Source organism: Hemicordylus capensis, chromosome 2, assembly GCF_027244095.1.
Source record: "Hemicordylus capensis ecotype Gifberg chromosome 2, rHemCap1.1.pri, whole genome shotgun sequence".
Taxonomy (NCBI): Eukaryota; Metazoa; Chordata; class Lepidosauria; order Squamata; family Cordylidae; genus Hemicordylus; species Hemicordylus capensis.
In genome coordinates this window covers 399,679,045-399,685,985 of record NC_069658.1, presented here as the reverse complement: position 1 = coordinate 399,685,985, position 6,941 = coordinate 399,679,045, and positions in this window count along the sequence as shown.

Sequence of the window (6,941 nt, the reverse complement as noted above, 5' to 3'; positions counted from 1 at the left end):
ATGTTCCCCCATTAATCACACAGCTTTAAAAAAATGATAACTATTTTAATAAAGTATTTCCAACACCCTTGGGTAAATAGGCATTATCTCTCATACAGAAAGGAATGCATCTTCTAAGAAGGTTCCTGCAGTAACACACATGTGGATCCCAAAGCAAAGCATGCTTGTTTCTCCAGAACCATAGTTTTTCTTCATATGCACATTTATACAGACTTTGCACTGAGTAAACAACCATAGAACCATGCTGTAAAACAGAGACAATTCATCTACCAAGATTTCTTTCTTGGATGACTGACAGCCCTAATCATAAATGATCCAAAGGACTACTCCTCTATAGGATGAGCTTGAATAAAAATTCTCTTGACCCACATGGTCTGACTGTGAAGCTTATGTGAAGTAGCTACTATTTCCTGTAATTTTTCGATGCTGTTAAAGGGGTAAGGGAGAAAAGGCATAATATGGGCAAGCAAAAAAGACTGGAAACAGGAGAAAGTTGCCCTTTAAGGCAAAACGTTTAGAATGCTTTATCTTGGCAATTTGTCAAGATTTGAAATTTGGCCAGGTAATGGTAGCCCTCTATGTATTTTCCATGCAGAATTTCAGACAATTTGGACATTTGGAACTTCAGACAATTTGAATTAGCATTCGTAATATGCAAGACTTATAGTGGTAGAATGCTGTCTGACTTGCTGCCCCCTCCCATGCTTGGTCCTGGTTCTCTGGAAAATAATTCCTTCCCACTAACAACAAACCAATCTCTCTTTAGACACAATCTCACTGTAGTGCATGTCCCTCACAACCATTTCAGACATTTGCAGACAATAAACACAGAAAAACCTATTCTCCTGATGGGAACTTGAAAGTGATGAGAACAGATCCAGAAGCAGCAGCAATCTTTCCTGAGAACAGGCTGGAACTCTGTAGTAAGACTTTGGATTCACAGGAAAGGCAACTGTACTCCTCTCTGGGTGGAAGTTGACGCTTGGGCAGAGTCAACTTCTTTCCTTGTTACTGAAAACAAGATGATCAGTAGGAAGAACATAATGCCTTGGCCCATATACCCCATAAATTTAAGGGTCACAAGGATTGACCTATTTGTGGTCTGTGTACTTGAATCCATTTATTTGGTGGTGAAATTGTGGGGAGTGGAAGCAGAGAAACCTACAAACAAAATCAACTTTGGCTGGTTTTATCTCAGATTGCTAGCAGAGAGAAATGGGACCTTCCCTATCCCATTAGGTATGGACCTGGACTAGATAGCAGAAATACACTACCTTCTACCAAGTGAATTAATGTGATGCGTGTGATGGGCACCGCAGCCTTACCTTTCTTAGTAAAGATGTATGAACTGGCCACATGTATTTGTAAGAGTTGTGATCTTCTTGCAGTCTTTTGACAGTACTTTGGTGTTCCATACACCAATATGCATCTTCCCTGCTCTCTGTGGCCATTGCTCTATGACTTGTTCAAGACACTTAAGGTATGTCCACAGGGGCCAGTTTTCACATACCAACCCTTTATACTATGTAGTAGCTTGCCTTGAGCAGTTAATGTCTAATACCCGGAAGCTCACATGTCCCACTTTGTAAGGTGCACTACATTGGACACTATTTTTAAAATAATTTTTCTCTAGATAGTACCAGCTTCATCACTATGTAAGATGGTTAGCAAAAGACTGTTGTTTGGAACAACAGCTTGGTCATACCATGTAGGGGTTCTCAAACTTGGATCCCCAGCAGGGGTGTATCTAGGGGTAGGGCAGGCAGGGCACGCGTCCTGGGCACCACTTGAAGGGGGGGCGCCATTTTGTAAAAGTAATTAAAAAAAAAAGGCTGCCAAAAACAAAATGGCCACCGTGCATGCTCAAATGGCCTCTGTGAGGCCCTAGGTCATGCCAGGCCTCACAGAGGCCATTTGAGCATGCGCGGTGGCCATTTTGTTTTCAGTGGCCATTTTAAAAAAAGATTTTTAAAAATGGCCACTGCACATGCTCAAATGGTCCCTGCGAGGCCCTAGAGGCCAGTGGGGGGAGGAGGAACCTTTGCAAACCCCCCAGCCTTTAGGAAGCCCCCCGAAGGGGCTACAGGTTAAAAAGATAATAATATATAATATAAGTCACTGTACACATATTCAGATTGGCACTATGTACAGAGAATCAGGGCTTGTGAATACTGAGCTGATGCTTATGAGCTAGGATTGTATTCATTTGCTCTTACTTTGCTTCTTGTGATAAGTGAGTTAAATGTGATGTCTTGCTAATATGGCTATTAATGGTGAATTTGTCTTTGAATCAGTGTGAAACCCTTAATATTAAGGCCCACTGGGAGTTTCTTGCTCTCTTTCTCTCATTTTAACTGTCTTTCTGAAAGACTAGAATATATTCCAAGCAGTGACACAGTTTACTCTGCATATCCTTTAATTATTTACAGAGTATCTGGGAAAAGTCAAATTCTCTATTTATTTTTAAAACTTATGTAATGGTGATGCTACAATGCATAGTAGAGAATTAGACAGGCACTTCTGTTTAGTTTTCCAAGTACACCTCCACATAGTATTTGGGTATTTCATGAGCCCCAGCATACTGAAATTTGTAGTTTTCCAGCATTTTTTGGTCTGGCTAAGTCCACTGCTAAAATAGTTTTTGAAATATTAAAAGATTAACGAGCCTGACTTGTATTTTTCAGCTGATATTATAGTAAAATCTCAAAGATGGGTGTCAGATGCTTGGGGCGCAATTTCAGTGTTTGCCCTAGGTGCTATTTCCCCTAGATACGCCTCTGATACCCAGACATTGTTGGACTACAACTCACATCATCTTCCAGACCATCCTTTGTCATGCTCCTTGAACTCCATCTTTACTTAATAGGTTTGATCATCATATTTTATGCATACCTGTATATTTTGCCATTCCCCTAAGAAACTTTTTCCCCAGCATCCCCTCCTTTACCCATATGCATGCATCTTTAGCAACCAACACTAACAAAGACCTCCTGCTGGTCAATCTTCCCCCCACCCTTTCCCTACTGGTTTTCCACGCATCTGTATATTTGGCCATTTAGCAATATAGCAAGCAAAATTGGGGCTAGGCACAAATCTTACAAATTAATTTTTTTAGAGCACCACTAAGCCAACCTACATATGAAAAAATAAACCAAAACAAATTATTACCGGATGAGGAAGCACATATGTACTGTAAACATGGTACAACTCACCTGGAGGCAAGCTATGCAGGGACAACAACAATTAAACAAAGTTAAGAAACATTAAGGAGTATAAAAGTGGTGCAAAAAAGCTCCAACTTAAATGTTCCCTACTAGGCCTTTCCCAGACAGCAGGCTTTACCGTGGGATTAGGTAAAGTGTGCCGTTGAGTCAGTGTCAACTCCTGGCAACCACACAGCCCCTGTGGTTGTCTTTGGTCGAATACACTTTACCACTGCCTCCTCCCCGCGCAGTATAAGATTATGCATTTCAGCATCTTCCTGTATCACTGCTGCCTGATATAGGTGTTTCCCATAGTTTGGGAAACATAGTCTTGGAAACATACCAGCGGGGAGTCAAACCAGCAACCTCTGGCTTGGTAGTCAAGTCATTTCCCGCTGTGCTACCATGGGATTAAAGATAAAGATAAAGTGTGCCATCGAGTCAGTTTCAACTCCTGGCAACCACAGAGACCTGTGGTTGTCTTTGGTAGAATACAGGGGGGCGTTATTAAGAGGGCTCACCTTAAGTGGCGCAGCAGGGAAATGCTTGACTAACAAGCAGAAGGTTGCCCGTTCAAATCCCTGCTGCTACTATATCGGGCAGCAGCAATATAAGAAGATGCTGAAAGGCATCATCTCATACTGCGTGGGAAGAGGCAATGGTAAACCCCTCCTGTATTCTGCCAAAAACAACCACAGAGTTCTGTGGGTGCCAGGAGTCAATACCGACTCATCTTTATGCACTTTACTTTTACTTATGGGGGGGGGGGGTTGCCCAAAAACCCAAAGCAATTTTTTTTAACCCCAGACATAAATTGGGCTAAGCGCCAATGTATAATGAAAAAACCAAATTGTATATGGAGCGCTCTCCGATACTCGCAGGGACTTTGATGTAAATCTGGACGATATGTGAACGCAACCTGCCTTTCCAAAGTAAAATTGCCATCTAGCAGGGCTCGTGGTGCTCATGATAAGGAAGAGGGCTTTGTGCTTTGGCTGGCTGAGGATGCCTGTTGCAATTAATCCTGTACAAAATTCCAGTGGCAACAACTACAGAACCCCCACTCCAACTAGTACTACATAAACAGGATTACACTCTTGTACTCTGTGTCAATTAGCCTAGATCCATTGGCTCCCATCACAATCACGAAGACAGATTATACTCCCTGTTTGACATTCAGGCAGGGTAGGGAGCATCAGAATGTATAGTATTATTCAACTGAAGTATTTTGTAACTTTGACATAATTACAAAGGTTTATTGCTTTCCAGTCAAGGCACAGCTGTACACGGTTCATGCTCTTGGCTGTGTATCCCTGCTTGGTCTGGGCTGAGTCAGGAATTACCCACAGAATAGGTCAGGGAAGGGAGGAGCATAAGGCTTCCCATTATTCAGTGACTGCTCATCCTTGCGCCTGAATTTCTTCACTCATCATCACTTCCCAGCGAAACTCAGGAAGGGCCTGAACCACAGCTAGGCATTTACAGTAAAACTCCTCTGCTCCTTCCCTCCCCTCTCCATCCCATTCTCATTGTCCATGGTGTGACCCTTCAGGGCAATTTGGAATAACCGTCAGCAATATGTGCCTTAGAGGTATAGCAACAGGGCAGGGGGGGCAAATAGGGGCAGTGCCTCCACAATGGTAATTAATTATGTCCCAATACGAAATTTTATTTCAGTTCAAATTTCTAACATTTCAGTAACTTCAAACTTCAGTTTCTTGAAATACAGCTTAAGTTTACTACATGGGACAGGGTGTATTGGTCACATCAAGGAAATGTGAACACAGATAACAAATATAAGAGATAAAGAAACTGTGAACTACCGTAAATGACTCATTTTGCAAGTCAGAGTAGTTATAATACAAGGCCCAGTGAATCTGAACAAACAAGGAAGAACAGCTAATATTTGTAAACTGCAGAGCCAAAATACTACATGACTGGTCATTGATCGTAATAAATTATTACTTACTTACTTACTTACTTACTTACTTACTAACAGCCTGTGTTATTGTTGCATGTGGGTGTGAGGGGACTTATTAAGCTACATCAGCACTGCCTTTGGGGCACCTATGACAACAATACAAGACAGGCAACCACAGATGACATATTTGGTATCTTTATCAAATGGTCTTTACATGTACACAGTACAATGAAAACATACATGCAACTGTAAAATGAAGTAAGAATATGTTTGAAGAAACAGGAATTAATCCATGAACCCAAAATTGGAGCAAGAAACAGGAAGATTATTACAGAAAGACAGGGAAAGCAGAGACAAGGTAGGATCAAGCAGAGCCCATCTATCTATCTATCTATCTTAGGTACCTGTCACGAATCCCATGTGTGGCAGGTCTCGCGAGAGTTCGTGATCAGCTGCTGGACAGTGACAGGGATGGAAAGGAGGGAAGAACATGGTGGCAGGGGAGAAAGACAGCAGCAAACGGCAACAGCAGGCAGCTGGCCAGTCAGTCAGCCAGCAAGCAGGCAGAGAAAATGGCAGGGGCGGGCAGGCAGGTGGGCAGACGGGCAGGCGGAAGAAGGTGGCGGAGGCCGGGCAGGAAGAAAACAATGGTGGCAGGGGGCGGCGGGAAAGTGTCAGCGGGCGGGCAGAACAGCGCAGGGTGCGGGGAGAGGCAACAAACTGGAGGCACAGATGCTCTGCACTCGGCCCAGCTAGTTCAAATGAACAGGTGTGAGGTTTGAACACAAATCTTGATGGATGCGAGAGGACAGGAGCATAGCTATGAAGAAGTGGGATGGGATGGAGGACAAAAATCCTTGGGTCCATGAGGTAAAAGGGGCCTCACCAACTGAGGGACAGCTTGCTGTTCTCTACCCTCCTGCCTCTCCGAAGAAGGGGTGGGGGGCAAGAGCCTACCTACACTTTTTGTTCCAGGGCCCACTTCAGCCATGCTATCTCCCTGGAGATGACTTGACAAACCTCAGGGTTTGCATTTGGAGGAAGGAAAGGCAGAAGGATGCTGTTCCTATGCACTGCAGAGTATAAGAACATAAGGACAGCCCTGCTGGATCAGGCCCGTGGTCCATCTAGTCCAGCATCCTGTTTCACACAGTGGTCCACCAGATGCCGCTGGAAGCCTACAGGCAGGAGTTGAGGGCATGCCCTCTCTCCTGATGTTACTTCCCTGCAACTGGTACTCAGAGGCATCCTGCCTTTGAGGCTGGAGGTGGCCTATATCTTCCCCTATAATGCTCAACTAGCATCTGCTGACAGTGGGTGTTAGGAATGCATCTGTGATGGCTAGACCATCACGGCCCAGGCAGAGAATGTACAAGGCAGAAACCTAGCCTAGTTCAGACCCTGAGAATCAAAAAGGAAGCCCAAAGGAGGTATGTTTTAGCCCAGGCAATGTGGAGCTGTAGTATTTTGTACGTGGGTTTCCCTAATTTATTAAAGCAGGTGAAAAAGATACAAAGGTCATTCACACGGCCGACTGGGAAGGCAGGGGGAAGGCTGGGAAGGCAGGGGGAAGGCTTTGCTTCACTCACCTTCCCCCCAGACGATGGGCACGTCCCTGCCTCTATATTCCACAATGCACCCCGTGCACTGAGCCTGGGCTAGGTTGGCCTGAGAACAACCTCAGTATCTTGACAAGTTAACAATCACAGTGACAATGCTGTGATTATTTATTTAACCCTCCTATTTTGCCTCTTTAAAATTAATGTAGTTGGTCCTGCCTCTATTACAAATGTCTCTGATTGTACAATTAAAATTAA